General features: G+C 27.5%; 1 protein-coding gene across 2 annotated transcripts in view; it reads left to right on the top strand.

The window, feature by feature from the left end:
* The first annotated feature begins 1390 nt into the window (after nucleotides 1-1390).
* LOC107437018 (kyphoscoliosis peptidase) overlaps nucleotides 1391-18559 on the top strand; it is a 115555-nt gene continuing 98386 nt past the window's right edge. For both annotated transcript variants that reach the window (XM_016048881.4, XM_016048880.4), the window contains exon 1: nucleotides 1391-1584. The gene's annotated coding sequence lies outside the window, so the exon portion shown is untranslated. The remainder of the gene's footprint in view (nucleotides 1585-18559) is intronic.

The raw sequence follows: 18559 nt of genomic DNA, 5'->3' as shown, positions 1-18559 counted from the left end.
AAATGATGTAAAGAAAAAAAAATCCTGAGATAATATTTTTTTAGTTGAAGAAATATTTCATTTTAGTAGAACTACCGATTTCAACTGAGGATTTAATCAATTACGATTCTGCGCATTTATGCTAACTGAGGCTTTTCATGGGCTGTGACTATGTGACAGTGACTGCTTTTACATTGTGTCAAATAAAAAGATGAACTAATTATATGATAAGAAACATTCATGCAAATAGAATTGAAAAAAAAATTAATGAACACTTTTAAATTTAACAAAAGGAGGGAACAAATTAATAAGCGATTTCCTTTCATTTGATTTATGTTGATTATGTGAGTTAATTGGATATTGAACTCATAAAAGTAATTGCTAGAATATTGTATTGGTAATATTATTGATTTACTTTATTATTATATTTTTTTTGCTTATTATATAGATTATACTAATTCTTTGCTGTTTTATTTATTATATAGTACTTATGTCATAACAGTGATTAAAAGTATTAGCCTGTATTGAGTGGTGTTTTTTGGGAGGGGGTATTAAAATAACATTTATATTTTTAATCATTCACATTTAAGCACAAAATTAACCAGAAATCTAAAATCCGTAAGTCAAATTTTTCTTTTACATTTTTAATCTGTATGTTTTCCACAATACTTTTTTTTTTTTTTTTGCTTCAGACATATGCGCAAAGCAATTCAATTTCTTTCAATAGATTTACACAAGAGGGAGTGTTAGATATATCCCACGAGATTTTCTAAAAACGAAAAAATAAAAACAATAAAATATTTAGTTTTAAGGGGGAAAAATCATAAAACTTTAAATAATATACAGTAAAACTTGATTGTAGTTTTGATACAAAAATTTCAATAATCAGAACAATAATAGTTTACTAGGAAGCAATAATCGGAAATTAATAATAATAAATCATGAATATTTCCATAGTTTTAAACAGGCCTGCATTTTTATCTAATTAAAAAACTAATAAAAATTATCTTTCTGTTTCTCTTTTAAATAATTTTCTATTTTATATTCGATTTCAATAACATATGTGAGAAATGAAGTTTTTTCTATAAACTAATGCCCTTTAAATTTACACAGAAAGTTTTTTTATTAAACGAGAAAAATACTTAGTTTAAAAAAAACATATTCATCTTCGCTCTTTCGATAATAATAAATAATAATAATATTTTTCTTTGAAGTAAGAGAAATGTTAAGTTATTAATAACAAGCAATCATTAATATTTTCATACTTTTGAACTATTCTCCTTTTTTTTTTATTTACTTTTAAAACTACAGAACTTTTATCTCCGTGCCACTCTTTTAAACAATTTTCTGATTTGTTCTGAGCAATGACGTAGTAGAAGGACTCTTCCAAGTTGGCGCTAATGAAAACTGCAACCCTAAAAATATAGTAATATTTTTCCACGAGGCGAAGAATCTCTTTCAAACGGAACATTTTAATAAAACGTGTCTGTTGAAAAGTTATGGAAAATAATGATTCATAATGTGAGAGAGAGAGTACTAAAAAATTATTAGATTGTAGTATGCACTTCAAATATGGATTTCACCATTATTATTTATTAAAAACAGGTAATTACTATTATATTCCTTTCAGATATTAGTTTATTAAGAATTGTATGAAAAATTAATGAATAATAAATGATTAAAAGTTTTAAAAATACCAATGTGAAATTGAAATTATTTTATTTCTTTAAATATAAATAAATGTTATCAAGTCTTTCATTCAAGAAGAAACAATTACTTATTTCAAAATATTTTTATAATTTCATAAAGGAACAAAAAAAATTTTAGAAAGACCATATGCTGTATTTTATATGTTATATGTCTATTACTTAATCAGTTTATTATTTATTTGAAAGAGATAATCAATACAATATTTTTTACGGATTTGTTTATTAAGAATTGTCTCAAAAATAAATAAATAATGGTTTCTGAAACATTTTAAAATCGGCGATGCAAAATTTGAATTATTTTTTTCTTTTAAAAATCGAAATCAATGTCATTCTTTCATTTTAGGAAGAAAATATTATATATTTCACAACACTTTTCAAATGATTTCAAACAAGAACAAAAAACAAAAGTTTAGAAAGGCTATGAGCTATATTTTAAGTCTTATATCACTATTGCATAAATGGTTTATTATTTATTTAAAGCAGATAATTACTGCAATATTTTTCACAGATTAGTTTATTAAAAACTGTTTCAAAAGTAAATGATGGTCGCTGAAAAGTTTTAAAATCGACGATGCAAAGTTTGAATTGTTTTTAATTTTTTTTTCGATTAAAATCAATTACATTAAACGTTTTTCATTCGAAAAGAAACTAACATATATTTCAAAATATACGCGATTATTTTATAAGGATTTTAGAAAGGGTATAGTCTAAACGTAAATGTTATATCTCTATTCCTTAATCGTTTATTGTTAATTTAAAACAGATAATTACTACTATATTGTTTGAAGAGATTAGTTTATTGAGAACTGTGATTTAACAAAATTAAGTAAAATCTACGTGTTTAATGTTTTTAAAACAATGTACAATTTGGTATAATTTGTTTATTTTTTACGAAGAAGAAAAGTGGAATCAATGTTATTGAAATTCTTTCCTTTTTCATTCTTTTTTTTTTGGAATGAACTTTTCATCTTTTTTGAAGCTTTTCTTTTCAGCATCAAAAAAAAAATATAATTTTAATAACATTGATTCGACTTTTTTTCTTTTTAAAAAATAAACAAATTATAGCAAATTGTACACTAAAAGTTTTAAAAACTTTTAAACGTTTAGCCTTTATTTATTTCTATTAAATCACCGTTCTCAACAAACTAATCTCTTCAACCGATATAGTAGTAATTATCTGTTTTAAATAGATAATATATATATATATATATATATATATATATATATATATATATATATACGAAGAAAAATTAAAGACATATGAAAAAAAAGGGGGGGGAGGAATAATAAGTAAAAAAATAACAAACAACAGTTTAAAAAAAAAAGAAGAAGAAAAAGATGAAATTTTATTTAAATATTTAGATATAATCTTTTCATCAGCCCACACGATTATATCCGCAAAACAGAGTGCTTTTTTTCCGGTTTTTTAAATAAAATTTCATCTTTTTTTTTTTTAAACTGTTGTTTGTTATTTTTTTACTTATTATCGCCCCTTTTTTTCATATGTCTTCAATTTTTCTTTGTTTTATTCTTCATTTTGAACTTATCTAATGAGTTCTGTTTACTTGCAGCTTAAGCGCAATAAATGAAACTCATTGTTTTTCTTAACTTTCTTCGTGTTTTCTTGTATTTATTTATTTATTATATATATATATATATATATATATATATATATATATATATATATATATATATACATACATACATACATACATACATACATACATACATACATATATATATATATATATATATATATATATATATATATATATATATATATATATATATATATATATATATATATATATATGTATACAATCACATGAAAAAAATCTAAATGGTGTTAAGTTTAAATTTTTAATTTTAATTTTTTTAAAATTTTAGTTTGACTTTTTTTTAAAACTTTTATTGATATGATCAAATTTTGATATATTATGATTTTTGTAATGCATTTAAAGATAGTCTTGTTCCCATAATTTAACTACTATATTATTCAAATTATATCATTACAAATACTTAATGAAAGCGGTATAGAAAGCATTTTAATCATATTTACGCCACGCATACGCCAACAGTAAAATCTGTTATATACGCCAACAGTAGAATCTGTTAAATAAATTCGCTTTCAGCAACCTTAAAAAGTTGTTAAAATGTGCAAGCTTCCATTTAAGTTAGCCATGGGTCTATTGTAATTAAGTGTAAGAAAATCGATACTATAGTTCAACTTAGTAGCGTATTAATGTTGAAGCCAATTTAGATGATATTGTAGCTCAACGCGATCTTAAATATTTAACAGTGTTGGGTAACTCTTGCAGTTTTATTTCATTCATACGAATGATTGATTATATTTTTATCAATTTATAGTAATATGGAGTTTTAGTTTCATTTGTCATGTAAATTTTGCTAATTGTTTTCATAAACAATAAAACTGGTCTTAGCATTGATTATTTTTTAACTCACTTGGAAAATAAGTAATAACAATTCAAATAGACCCACCATTTTCAATTTGTTTATCCTTAAAATTAACAATTGAACGCATTATCCTTATTCAAAATATAACTTATAAACTGTCAGTGAAAGATCAATCGCGTTGATTTTTCAACTAAATAACCATGAGCGGAATGTTAAAAAGACAGAAATGATATATGAAGACATTGAATTTTTAAAGAATTTAATTTTATTTCTCAGTTCTTTAGAAATACGCTTCTATGTTTGAAATAGTTAAATTATTTTGATTTGACAAAGTTTGATTAATTCATGATTGTGTTATCGACCCCTCGCTTAGTGGTTACTCAGCTATCTGAAGGGCTGGGGTTCGATCCTTAGTGGTGGCTGGAAGAAAACCAGCTTTTCACCATATAAGGTCGTAATCAATTACAAAAAAGTTTTAATCAAATGTAAATAAAACAAACTTGCAATTTACTGAATAATATTTGTGATTGGATATATTGAATAATATATGTATTTGTACAATTTCTTGAAACATATTTTGCCTAAAAAATAAGCAGTTTTCTACATATTTTAAACAACATTAAATTAAAGGAAATAAAAAGTGAAAAGTATAACAAGGAATGGTTCATATTTATGTCGATTCTATAGTTTTAGCAGCTTTTAATACTATTGGACTCCTTTATTACAAACCCTGATTAAATTATTAATAAATTATTAGTTTAATGATAAAATTTTGCATAAAACCAATTATCATAAGACGAACTCAGATGTAAAGTAGAATTTTTTCTATACTTCTTGAAAATCATTTTATTCAAGTTATTAAAAAAGTATTTTTTTTTTTTTTTTGTAAAATAATCATTATTCCTTTTTATAGATTAGAAACATCCCAAAAATTATAATAAATTAACAATTAAAAAAAACAATGTATTGTTTTTTAATTTCTACCTTTCAACTAATACGGAATTTCCATACTATTTCCGAAACAAATGTTATGCGCTTCTATTTTATCAAATTAGAATCAAGAAAATATTGTACACCACTGTATATAAAGCATTTAAATAGATTTATAAAATATAAGATTGACAAGTAATCACACTATTAATTCTAATAAATGTTTCATGATTTGTTTTGTTTTAATAATTTCTGCTTTAGTTAATTACCATAGAACAAATATTTCACAAAAAACCTTGAAGTGTGCGTTTATTTGTCCTTTTTGTCATTTTTTGAAGTCTTTTTCACATTTTGGTGATGAAAAAAAAATTCACTAGACTCAATACGACATTTATGTTTCATATACTTAAATAAAACTTCTAACCTTTCTCATCATTTTTCATTGTAATTCAAAATTTAGATCAACAAGAGTAAAACCAATTCTATTTTTGCATAGAGAAAAAAAAATTATTTTTTAAGTGATAAAAAATTTTCTCCAAAGTATTGGACGCTAGGTCTCAAAATAATTAACAGAAAATGTGTAAATGCAAAATATAGAAAATTCTCTATGCGAAACTATGAATCTAATGATTTCTATACCTATTCTTAGATCCCGAGTTAAGCAAAGAAATTTTTAATAAATAATCAGTTTAACCCACTGACGTAGATGGGACACCAGTGTCCTTAAAATATACTTTGATAATTTTTAATTATAAAAAATACTGTAATAGTAACTAAAAAACTCTGTTAGATTATCGGAATTATATTTGTACTAAAGAATAAAATCCAAAAAAATGCAGTTTTAAATTTTTTATTCATTCATATTCAAAAATTGATTAACTGATTTTGCATACGAAAGAAGGAACCGTTTCTCTTAAATCTGAATAATTGCAAAAATTATTGTTTGGAAGTGAGCCGTGTTCGGAAGATTTTTCATTTAACGCGAAAAGAATTAGCGTTTCATACTGTATTTCATAATCATAAATTATTAAAACGCTAAATATAATATTTTTCACTTATTTTGATCTAAATGAATAAAAAATTATGAAAAAAGTATGAAAAATATGTTTAATAAAAATTCTGCGTCAAAGAGTTGATTTTAAAAATACGTATAAAACTCTTTCTGATTTTTTTCATGAACGTCTTGAAAATGATTCGATTGAAATTGTCAAAAAAGTGTTTGACAAGCATTCCCTTCGAAAAGATTTAGGAACACCCTTTTAGTGTTTGTAAAAAAAAATGCGTGTCGATTAAAGTGTGTCTGCGTGCAAGTTACCTGATCTAATGTTCGTAAAATGCAGAATCTAAAGTGATGTGAAAGAATAAAGCCAAAACTGAATACAATCAATATATGTTAATAAATATGCGCTATGCGTGTTGTACGTTAATCGATTTCTGGGGTTCAATCACAAAATATCTAAAACGTCAGGCATTCTTAAAAATTTCTAGCTCATTTTTGAACACAATAGTTATTATTTTGAAGATTTTTGGCGAGCACCTTGATTTAACAACCGAATTGTCTTCCAAATTACTCGACTTTATTCTCATTTTGCAACTATTATAAAATAAAAATGTTCTCAAATGAATATCACTAATATGTTATTTTTGAAAGGTCATAACATAAGATGTCAATATTTTAGAGGACAAACTCTAGTAGGACTCTAATTAACAATCCAGTGACCTTTAACGCTCTATTTTCTACAGATTTTCATCTTGGTTGTAGCTGCTCTCAATTATAATACATGCTTTTATTTTTCTTTAAATTTGTTACCTGAATTAAGAACAAGTCAAGAGCCAATTATCACTTTTATAGTTTTAATCAATTATTTATTATTTTTTGCTACTACATTTATTTTCATTGGCATTGGATTCAATTTATGACTCCACTGCAAAAACATTTCGTTTAAAAAAAAAACAAGCACATTTTAGTAATATATTCGCACGAATTCGTTCAAACAGCCGTTGTTTTCCAACTTTGCACGTTAACTATAATTCTGTACCTAAAAATGTATTTAGTTTACCTCAATACCAAAACGGATGGCAACTATTTACCAAAATTTTTTACATCATAAGAAGTCAACTAAACATCGCAATTTTAAATAACAAACTTTACAAGTTGTAAGTAAAAGAAGAATAAATGAAAAAGAAGTTTTTAGCAGAGTCGCATCGTGAGTATAAAGTTTGCCCCCAAAGTTTGAAAAATTTTGTTGAAAAAACAAAGTGCTTATTTAGAGAAAGTGCGTTTTTGGATTTGATTTCATAATTTAAATAATGTCTTCACAAATCAATAAGAAAATTTAAATTAGCTTAAATTAGGAAATTATAATTAGACTGCATGTCAGTACATGAAAATCAGTTTTTTATTTCAAAACCTCTTTTTATCTTGAGCAGTTTAAACAAACTAAATTCTCTTTTTTCTCAACTTACAGAATGTTTCCAATTTTCTTTGTTACAGGGCCATTAAAAATACATTTTACTGTTCTTGGTAAATTCGTGATTGATATGTTCTAAAGGCAAACATATGTTCTTTACTTAAAAATGAACATCCATATAATTTGAAAATACTTTCATTTCTTTAGCTAAAATAAAGAAAGAAAACTAAACACAGCAGAGCTTACAAATTAATGCCGAAGCAAGGAAATGCCAAAAACGCTAACAAAATTTGACGAATACTATGGAATAAAAAAATTAAAACAGTTTCATTGAAGAACGAGACTTGAGGGTGTTTTGAATTTTTGTTTCTCATCTTCTGTAATTTTCTCATGGCTGGAAACTTTTACTCTTTCCAAACTTGATTCTCCGATGCGGTAATGAAATGACAACTGAATTACGGGTTTTCGCATGTCTCTTCTTGAATAACGTGTTCCACAAAAGATCTGCCGGAACCGTCTGGAGTTTTGTCCACACCCCCTCCCTTGTGGAGTGGGGATGTGAACTGTTATAACCACCAGCCTACCTTTAAATAAACCTTTTCAGAACGTATTATGGCTTACGACTGAATGATTAAAGTTGAATATATATATATATATATATATATGTATGTATGTTTGCGTTCTCCAAAAATAGTACGATTAAGAGTTATAAGTATAACGTTATAAGAATTTGTCTAGCGCTTTATTTTATTTAACATTTTAAAAATAGCAATCTTAGAAAATTGTCTATCCCAACGGATAAAGTCAAATATCTTTTTCGTTTATATTTTACCAATTTCCAATGTGTAAAATAACTTTAAAACACTTATGAATTTTAAAAAATTCGTTTTATTATAAATTTGGAAGATATCTTAGAAATGTTTTTTTAAATTCCCGGGTACATACTAATAGGTTTGTACTGCCTAAGAGAAATGTCCGGTCTGAGGTCGGTTGCCAAATTTAATCATTTTAAAAATTATCCCTTTTTACGAGTACTCTTGCTTCATAATTCAGTATGTGGTACTAATCTACAAAACCAATCTAGAGAAAAAAATTGTACTTTTTAAGATTTAAAAAGTGAGTGTTTTTTTCAGATCTATTACCACAGTTTTTTTAAGTTAATTAGTGAAGCTTTATTATCTACTTGCACTATACAAAGTAAGTCTATAAACCATATTTGAGCCATGGTATGATAAGTATTAAATGTTTATACGTGGTTGTTAAAAAAATATAAAATTATCCTGTTTATGTTCGGTTTGTTACTTGATAAAGTAGCAGACGTGACGTAATTTTAACCATTAATAAATCTTGAGAAATGCGTAAATAAATGCTTTTAAAATGACACCTGTATGATCACCTAAAATCTGACAATAATAATAAAGGATAAAACAGTGTATTTTCGAAGAAATTTCGACATTGTTTAATAATAACGAATTATTTTTGCCGATATTACATACAATGCAAAAAGCATATGAATTTATTAAACATTTCACATATTGCTCAGACATTGTGTACATTGTTAAATTACAAATCGACAAAGTATAAAATTTGAATTATTTACTAAGATTAAAATTTAGTAGCATAAGTTGAACGTAATATCTTGAACCAACAAGGAGGCTAATATTTTATTTCGTTTCCTTTAATAAAGCAGCAGGCTTTCAGTAATCACCATACATTATTAATAAAAACCTAGCAGGAAAGTGTGGGCTGTTGTCTGGTATACGCTTGCCCGGTATTTTCTACTCCAGTGTTCTCTTATAATGATGGGCCTTTGTGCGGTATTTCCTACACTAATGTTTTCAAGGTAATTTTAGATTAATTACCTACTTGGAAGGTCTTTTATTACCTATATTATTAATTACCTATTGGAAGGTGGCTAGTAATATAAAATTTTCAAACTATTGCCCGGTAACAGACCTAATATTTTTTAGTTTCATGATGACGGCAAGTGAACTCTATAACCCATGATCCATCTACCACTAATGATATTTAAGTAAAGAACTGTGGTCGGTGCGAGCCGGGTGCGAAATTCGTATCGATTTTTTATCACTGAGATTTGAACCCGAGTCACCTTATTGGGAGGCAAACGAGCCACTTCGGGTCTTCATTGACGTTTGTACCATTTTTATAATTTATAGCGGCTAAAAAACAGTTAAGAAATACCGTATTATTATTAGTTAAATACATATACCGCCTTCGAAGAGCAGCTCTGTTGTGGTTGAGTTAAAATTCTACGAGTTGTCCCATAAAGACAATTCTTAATATGTCTGACAAATGTGACAAAAATTCTGACAAATAGTGTACACATTTTAATTAACAATAACTTTAACTTGGAAGGTTTGAAATTTGTGAAAGCGCTGTTGAGGAAAGCTAGTTAACATACTGTTCAGTTGCCTGAGGAACGGGGCATAGTTAAAATAAAGAACTTTCTCACGTTTATCAAATAGGCTTTGATGTCTTATAACAGGCATTTTTCAGCAATAATTTGTCGAAAGTGCTCTGTTTCGAAACGATTCTAAAGTAACAAAAGATCATTTAAGATCAGTAGAAAATACCGGGATACCTTTGAGTAGAAAATACCGGGCAAGCGTATACCAGACAACAGCCCACACTTTCCTGCTAGGTTCTTATTAATAATGTATGGTGATTACTGAAAGTCTGCTGCTTTATTAAAGGAAACGAAATAAAATATTAGCCTCCTTGTTGGCTCAAGATATTACGTTCAACTTATGCTACTAAATTTTAATCTTAGTAAATAATTCAAATTTTATACAAAGATTTGTTATCATTTTACTTTTAACTTCAGGACATTCTGTTATCTTTGGGAGGGCTACCGACAATATCAACTGCCATCTATATAAAAGTACCTCCAGATAGAATCGAGTTAACGTGTCTTGTATACTAGAAACCGGACTTTGAGTGCTGGTATCAGACCAGTATTAAGACCACCAGATTTTGAACGCTAGTCGGGAGAGCTGTATTAAGATAATGTTTGAGTGCATGGTCTCTCCTATATTGCAATTAACAGTCGAGAGTGTACAGGTCTCCGTTGTGCGTGATAGAGTGAGTACAGGCCGCCGTTGTGTGTGTGCGTGTTCTGACTCCAGTTCAGAAGGTTGCGTGTTCATATCACGTCCGGGTCGCCAATGCGGGGCTAGTGTTATTGACAATGTCAACCTTCATCTATAAAAAGGGACCCCGTTGTGTGTGATCGAGACTGATCAGCGAAAGCGTGAGGAAGACAATATCTCAGACACAAATACTGAGTCAACTGTTCACTGTGTTCCATCCATCAAAGTAGGCGTGTTCATATCAAATTGGACGTTTTTGTTGAGGTAAGCGTGTTCAAATCACGTCCCGGTCAGGTATTGGCTTCCGACATTATCAATCGCTATCTATCTAAAAGTACCACCAAATAGAATCGAATTAACATGTCTTATATACTAGTGAATTGGAATTGAATAGTTAGTGGTAGCAATTTTTAATTGGTACTTTATTTTTACGTCAGACTGAATTTATTGTACCTTTGAGTATCGTAATAGTTTAGTAACAAAAGAAGTTGAAAAAATTTCTCTGTACTTCATGACATTTTAATTACTTGTAATAATTTATTTTTGCGTTAGCCATAACTTATTATACCGTTGAATACTTTAACAGATAGTTTATTCAGTAGCAAAGGATAAATTTCTTTGTAATAATTCTATCTCTATACTTACTTTCAGACATTCCAATACTCTTTTCTAATTTAATTGTACCACCATTACCATTAAATTCCATACTTGAAGACCAGTATTTTATAATCACTTCCAGCATTTAATATTACGAAAAAAAAATTTTTTTAGTGCTTGATTAATACGTTTATTTTATTAACATTTATTTGTGTTTAAAATTTATTTGCGTTTAGTTTCGTTTACTTGCAAATGCACTGTAAAAAATTCCGGATCAAATTACAATAAAAAAGTATTGGCATTCAGAGTGCCAGTACTTCTTACTGTAAAATTTTACGCAATGAAAATGGGATTTACAATAATTTTTTATAGTAATACTGTAAAATCTCCGAATTACTGTAATTAAATAAATATTATTGTAAAAATTACGGTACAAAATTTGACGTTATAATTGAATTTTTTAATAAAAGAGATTTTGTGCACCGTAATTTGATCCCAAATTCTTTACAGTGTGTTGCAATATCTCTGAGTAATGCTCAAGAGAAGTACGATTTCGGTTTAGTAATGAAGAATCTGCATTATTGATGAACACACAAAAATGTCAAATTCTTATGAACAAACATTAATAGCCCCAACTTCTTTAGAGCAATCGTTTTTCCACTTTGCCTGGTATGAAAAATAATTTATAATTTCAGCTCTCTTTTTAGTCACCTACTCTTTGGTTTATTAAAGGCTTTCATGAACATTCATACTCTTATTATTATGAATTCTACTGCATGAATTCTATTGATTCATGATTGGTTAAGAAAATCATGCGAATTTACTTTTCATATACATTCATATTACTTGTAATTACGATGAATTTCTCAGTATTGTTTGTTGGAAACTTTGAAGTTTCATCCCCTTTATAGCCATTCATCCCATTTTCAAATTTAAAAGAAAACTGTCTTTCGCAAGCTTGTTTATTGTGCCTCGAAAATTCTTTTTAAAAGTCTTTCTTAAAGTACTCTTTTACGCTAAAGCTGTTAACTGGCAAAACAATTTTTTGCTGTGAAAATAGCAATCGAACTGTAACTTTTATACGCTTTCATTATTTTGTGTAACATTTCGTTTAGAAAACATACAGTATATACTCATATGCCTCCGTATTGTAAACCTGCATCGTTATCTTTGAACATATCAATTTCTGGCAGCATGTTTCTTGAATGAAGATTAGATTCTTAAAGAAAAATGCGGTATGTTTAATTTTGAGATAAATGTCTTTAAAATTTGCAAGTACATGTATGGTATATTTAAAGTTATAGTATATATATATATATATATATATATATATATATATATATATATATATATATATATATATATATATATATATATATATATATATACTGTTCACAAACTGTTCCTGATGTAAAAATATATTTATTATAGTTATTTTATTTAAAATTAATGTATCATAATAATGAAATTAAAGAAATGAAATATTTTAAATAATGAAATTGTATTTCACTCTAAATTTGGCGTCACAAACTGTACAGAGTAATAAATTTAATCGCAATAATATAATCTTTGTTAAATGCTTGTACACTGTAAAAAAAAGATTTTGTGCAAATTTACGGATTTATGAGGCGAACCAGGTTCGAATCCCAGTCGATACGAATTCCGCATTCGACTTGCACCGACCACAGTGCTGACGTGAAATATCGTCAGTGGTAGACGGATCATGGATTAGAGTTCCCTTGCCGTCTGGCTAACAGTGGGAGGTTCTCGTGGTCTTCCTCTCCATGTAACGCAAATGCTGGTTAGCTCCATCAGAAAGCTCACCACGAAGGCAAATTTCTCCCAATACTCGATTCAGAAGTTTCCTTGTCTTCTGGATTGGGTTCAAAATTACAAGGCTACAGAGTTGAATATTAGCAGTCGTAAACCCATGAAATTGGGTCGGCTGTTCAACGACGGTTATAAATTATAAAAAAATAAAATTTACGGATTTAAACTGGCAACTGTATTTGTTGTGCAAAACGGTAATCTGTATCCTTAACTGTTTTTACCCAACAATAACAAGTTTTTTCGTGAAAGTTGCGAAGTAAATCTGTAACCACAACTTTTTTTTACAACACAAAAATAAGTTTTCTCCACAAAAATTATGAAAATAATTCGTAGACACAACGGTTATTTTACGTACAAAATCAATTTTTCTTCATAAAAGTTACAAAGTAAATTTTTAATCACAACAGATTTTCACCATATGGAAACAAATTTTCTTTGTAAAAATTACGAAGTGAATCTGTACTCCCACCAGATAGGATTTTTGTTTGTTTGTCGGGCTGTGGGCAGTGCGAGCGGGGAGCAGGTTTCGTTTTGACTAGCCATCGCTAGGGGACTCGAACTTGGGACACCCAAGTGCCAGCGAGTGCTTTGTCCCCTGAACTACCGGTGGCTCGATCTTTTTGTAATGAAGAAAAGTTTGAAACTGTCTTTACCTAAAAGCCTTACATATTAAAATTACATTTGAGTGCAGAAATGTTTAGAATACCACCCTTATAAAAACAAAGGCAAGTATAAAAAATACTCGTAAAATGATTCAAAAAACGTTAAAGTTACTGAACAGTAAGCACAACTGTATGTCAATTACTAGAATTAGAACTGATTGTTTCAATCTATAAAATATATGGAGAAAATTTGGGAAAAAACGTGTATTTTTTACAATCTATAACCAAGATAATGTGTTTTAAATTTGAACTGATTTGTAATTCTAGTTAAAATTGGTTCCTGAAAAACTATAACTGGAATTGTAATGGATTAACAGTTGCAGAAAAATAATACCATACATTTGTTAAACATGCAAAAATACATAAAATGTATTCCATGCATAGCTATATTTAGTATGTGACCTTAAAAATCATACAAATATATTTATAATCAGTAAAATAAATTCTTTAAATATTTATAATTATTAAATGACGTTGTTTGAAACGGACAAGGGGAAATAGCCCTATTTTGTATTAAAAGCATAAAATAATGCATACTTCACTGCTATATATGCTATATATGAAATACAACTTGCTACAAATATCACGTAAAAAAGTAAAATCCGAGTAACATTTTTCTTCCTTTTTTTACTGTTTAATTTTAGCGGCTATAATTCTTTAATGCACGGTTCTTATTTTAAATCTTATTTAATTTAAAATCTCTATTTTCCTTACTACTTAATTTTAAGTGGTTATAAGTAAAGCAAGCTGGAAAAGTCACAGATTTGTGAAAACGTTTATGATAATTTTTTGAATATTAAAAAAATTACGCCAACGTTGCTCTGTTTTGGCTTTTGAAAATGAGCAAACTTAAGAATTGTTCATTAATTTTAATAAATTTTTCGTAGTTGGGAATATCTCGTCAAGTGGACGGACATGTTTTAAAAATGTAATAGAATTTAAGCTATTTTGAAATCCGGAGAATTGTCCGTCAAAATAGTATATTGAAAGTATTTAACGGCACCCAAGTTTTCTGCCTTTGAAATATTGATAGTTAATCCTGAAAATGGTAGTGGATAAATCCATACATAAGCAATAGTTTTATAAATGTTTACGAATCAATTCACATATTTAAAACTTCGATTGAAAGGATATAGAAGACGCTATTCCGGACTGATATCCAAACACTCAATAACAGCCTATTTAGTTTTAATTTTATCTAACTTTTTTATTTATACCGTAATTTCTAATTCATAAATTGCGACGCGTGTTTTTAAAGCATTGTGAATAAGAAACTCATTGCTTAGTTTGTAAACATAGGAAAAACAAATGTGTAATCTATAAAACGCTTAAATACGACTTGCGATCTGTAATTCGTAAATCGTGAAAATATGAATCTTATTTTAGCCACAAAAAATAAACGTTTATATGCATTCATTATTTACGACCTTTGTTGCGCCAAGATGGACTCTATAAAGAGAGGTAATACAATTTTATTTTATGATCTTTTTAATACTTTTACGGTTTTTACGATTAGAAAATGAGCCCCGCGATCATCCAACATTTGTAAATCGCATGACTGAAAATCGTGAAACATGATTTGCTAATTTAGAAAACACGAATCTTGTTGCAGCGTCAAAAAAGAAAGCGCTTGAAATAAGTTTTCTTATTATGTTTGAAGTATAACAGTCGTTATTTATTACCTTTTTCGCACTTTTCTACTGACCGCCACAGACCTAATCTAATGAGAAGTAATATTGTTTTATTCCATCAATTTTTTCTTTTTTTAGTCTTTGCAAGCTTGTAAAATATTCAATATTCCCGTCGATGTCACATAATCGGGGTTGATTGATTCTTTATTCTAAATTAATGCATAAATATTAATAACGTTCTTCAGTTTTAATAAGTTTTGAATTCAAATTCAGATAACCTGAAATTTTTTTCTCCGTAGTTAGAAACTATAAGGTTTTAAAAATTGGCCTGTCTTTGAAGACTACTAAATTTCAGTTTAAAAGTATCTTCTTTTTATATCTTAATCGAAATTTCCTTGTTTTATTTTTATTATTATCATAGTTTTGAAAACAAAAGTTAGTTTTAGTAATACTTAAAAATTTATAAAGTTTTTTTTTCATTGTAAAAAAAACGTTGAAACATGTAGTTTTTATAAAGATTCTATTTTTAAATTAATTTGTCTAGAACAGTGAGTAAAATGGGAGTAAATCTGCTGCAATCCACAAATTATTTACTCATTTTCATTTATTTATTTATTTTGGTGTCATTAATAAATTCTGTTACAAATTTTAGAAGGTTATGTTAAACGTGCGTCGATTTTAAGTCAGATTAATGACTTTAATACTATTTATAATTAATTTAAAATAATATTTAGACTCATGCATTATGTTTTAAAATCTCTAGATTTGAATTCAGGCGAAATAGTTCTTAAATCTGATTTCTTGTAAACGTAATCATTATTTTTTAAACATTTCAGAAAATTTTATGAAAATAATTTGCAAAACTGCTTTTGTTTTTTTTAAATTGTTATATTATTTTACTAAAATATTATTTTTAAAATATTCAATTCACTTGAGAAAAATTAAAAGTATTTATATATTATAGTGCAATGACAAAAAACGCGCCATCATTTTGTATTAATCGGTGTTACAAATTGCTAATTACGAAAAAAAGAGTCTTATTACAGTCAAAACTGGTGAAAATTTACACTTTTTCATAAATAAATAGACAATACCAAGCCTAAATTGAGGTAAAATGTGTCAAACATAAACTGAGCACTTGGATAATTTTTGTTCTTACGTCAATCCAAAGAATCTCTTTTTCTTTTTACAGATAGTATTTCTGTGTTCGGAAATCATATATAAAATTTATTTTGCTTATTTAGAAGTAATTATTAAATGATAAATTAAGAAAACTAACATTTATTCATTGAATACGTTGTCATGTTTTATTAATTTTGCAGACAAAGTACATTGCTGACTGTAAAAATGTGCTTTAGTTTAAGACTTTTCTCTTTAATTGGAAACTTTAAAGTTCACTTTAGGAAAGACTAAATTCAAAAATTTAAATTATATTTCATCGTTTTGAGTTATAAATTCGAAAGCTTTTAATGAAGTTGAACTCTGACGATTAATCGTTTAAAATTAATTTTTACAAGTATCTTAAACGTGAATTTTTTTCTGTTGTATTATTTATCGTGCATTTGTCGCAATTACTATGATACTTCGATTTATTTTTTTAATAAATTTACACTCTTAATAATTTATGTCTCAACAACTAATGCTAAGTAGATAAACTTTTTATGCATATATTATTTTACAACAAAAGAAAACTGTTTGAAAAAATATTTATCAAGATTTGCCAATGACACTTAGAGTACCTTCCTAGTAAGATACAATTTTAATAGTTCAAGAAATTGACCTAAAATATACTAATTAATTAGTGCTGATGATAATTTAAGTTAAGAAGTCATACACAAAATGGTACTCTCTCTAAATAAATATAATTTGTTTGATAAATTTTGATTCTTTGATCATCAAAATATCGGGAATTCCCAATATTATAATTTATTCCCAATACATGGCTATTAATAGCCGCAAACTAGAAAATATAGTTAAAATAGTTTAGTTAGGGTTTGAAAGTTTGTTTCTACAGTTAATCTTAAAGTTTACATATTTAACCATATCTCTAAAACTAATAAATCGAATAACATTTTTACCTAAATAATTTATTTTTTTTACGTTCGTTTATAATTTTTTTATTTAAATTAATAGTTTGAATTATGAGATGTTTAAGTTGTAGAATTATTTTAAAGTAGCATAAAATAAAATTTTAACAGAATTAGCATAATAATTCAAGGGAAATAAAAATTTAAAATGTGACTTTTGTGAAATTTTATCAAACAGAATCTATTAGTTCGATTTCGCACTAATTTGTTTTGTCATATAAAATTGCACAGTTTAAAATGTAGAAAAATTTTTTAATTCTTACAGAATAAAAAAAATAATCCCGTCATTTTTCAATTAATTAGAAAAATTATAAATGATTAAGAAATGCTACATTTTACTTGAAATTATAATTTGGATGAACAAGTTTTGTGTGTAAAAGTTTTTGATACGCTTAAATGGATCCTGAGATATAATAAAATAGTAACATTAAGCTTTCGATCCCTGTCCTGAGTAAACTTTTGGGATCATATTTTTCATAATTTGATCAAAAATCCAAAAAATGGTAAGTTATTCATAGAAACTACATTTTTGTATCTCTGCTCAAATTATTTGACTTATTTAAACTGTGTCTTTCAACCATTATTACATTATAGAACCATTATTACATTATAGCAATCTTCATAATTTGATCAAGGCCGACCAGGTGGCCGAGTGGTTAGCGTGCCTGACTGCGAAACCAATGGCTGCGGGTTCGAATCCCGCTCTGGGCATGGATGTTTCTCTCTATGCGTTGTCCTCTGTTGTGTGTGATGTGTGAATGTGGCCCACCCTAATTACGGGTATCTGTGGCAGTGTGGCGTGGGCAATGTTGCTCGCCTCCGTGACTTAGATTCACAGGTGCCCATTGGGTAACGTTAAATGAGCAACACTTCCGGCTTCTTCCCAGGTGAAGAGCGAAAGTTCAGTACCAGCTGTTACAAAAAATAAATAATTTGATCAAGAATCCAAATCCGTCGAGAAAAGGGTATGTAATTTAAAAACTGCATTTTTGTATCTCTACACAAATTACTTGACATATTTAAACGGTGTCTTTCAACCATTATGCTTCCGTTTACATTTTGCCTTTCTATTATTATCTCTCTAACCCTTTAATAGGGTCGTGGGAAATATATTTCCCATCAAATGTAATTAATTTTTAAATGCCAAAGGGAAGATGTTTTCCTACCTATGATATGTGTGTCCATCTACTAATAACTT

Source organism: Parasteatoda tepidariorum, chromosome 11 (assembly GCF_982258835.1).
Source record: "Parasteatoda tepidariorum strain Cologne lab strain chromosome 11, Ptep-v5.0, whole genome shotgun sequence".
Lineage (NCBI taxonomy): Eukaryota > Metazoa > Arthropoda > Arachnida > Araneae > Theridiidae > Parasteatoda > Parasteatoda tepidariorum.
Note: the sequence above shows the minus strand (reverse complement) of the source record. Positions and strands in the feature narration are given on the sequence as shown.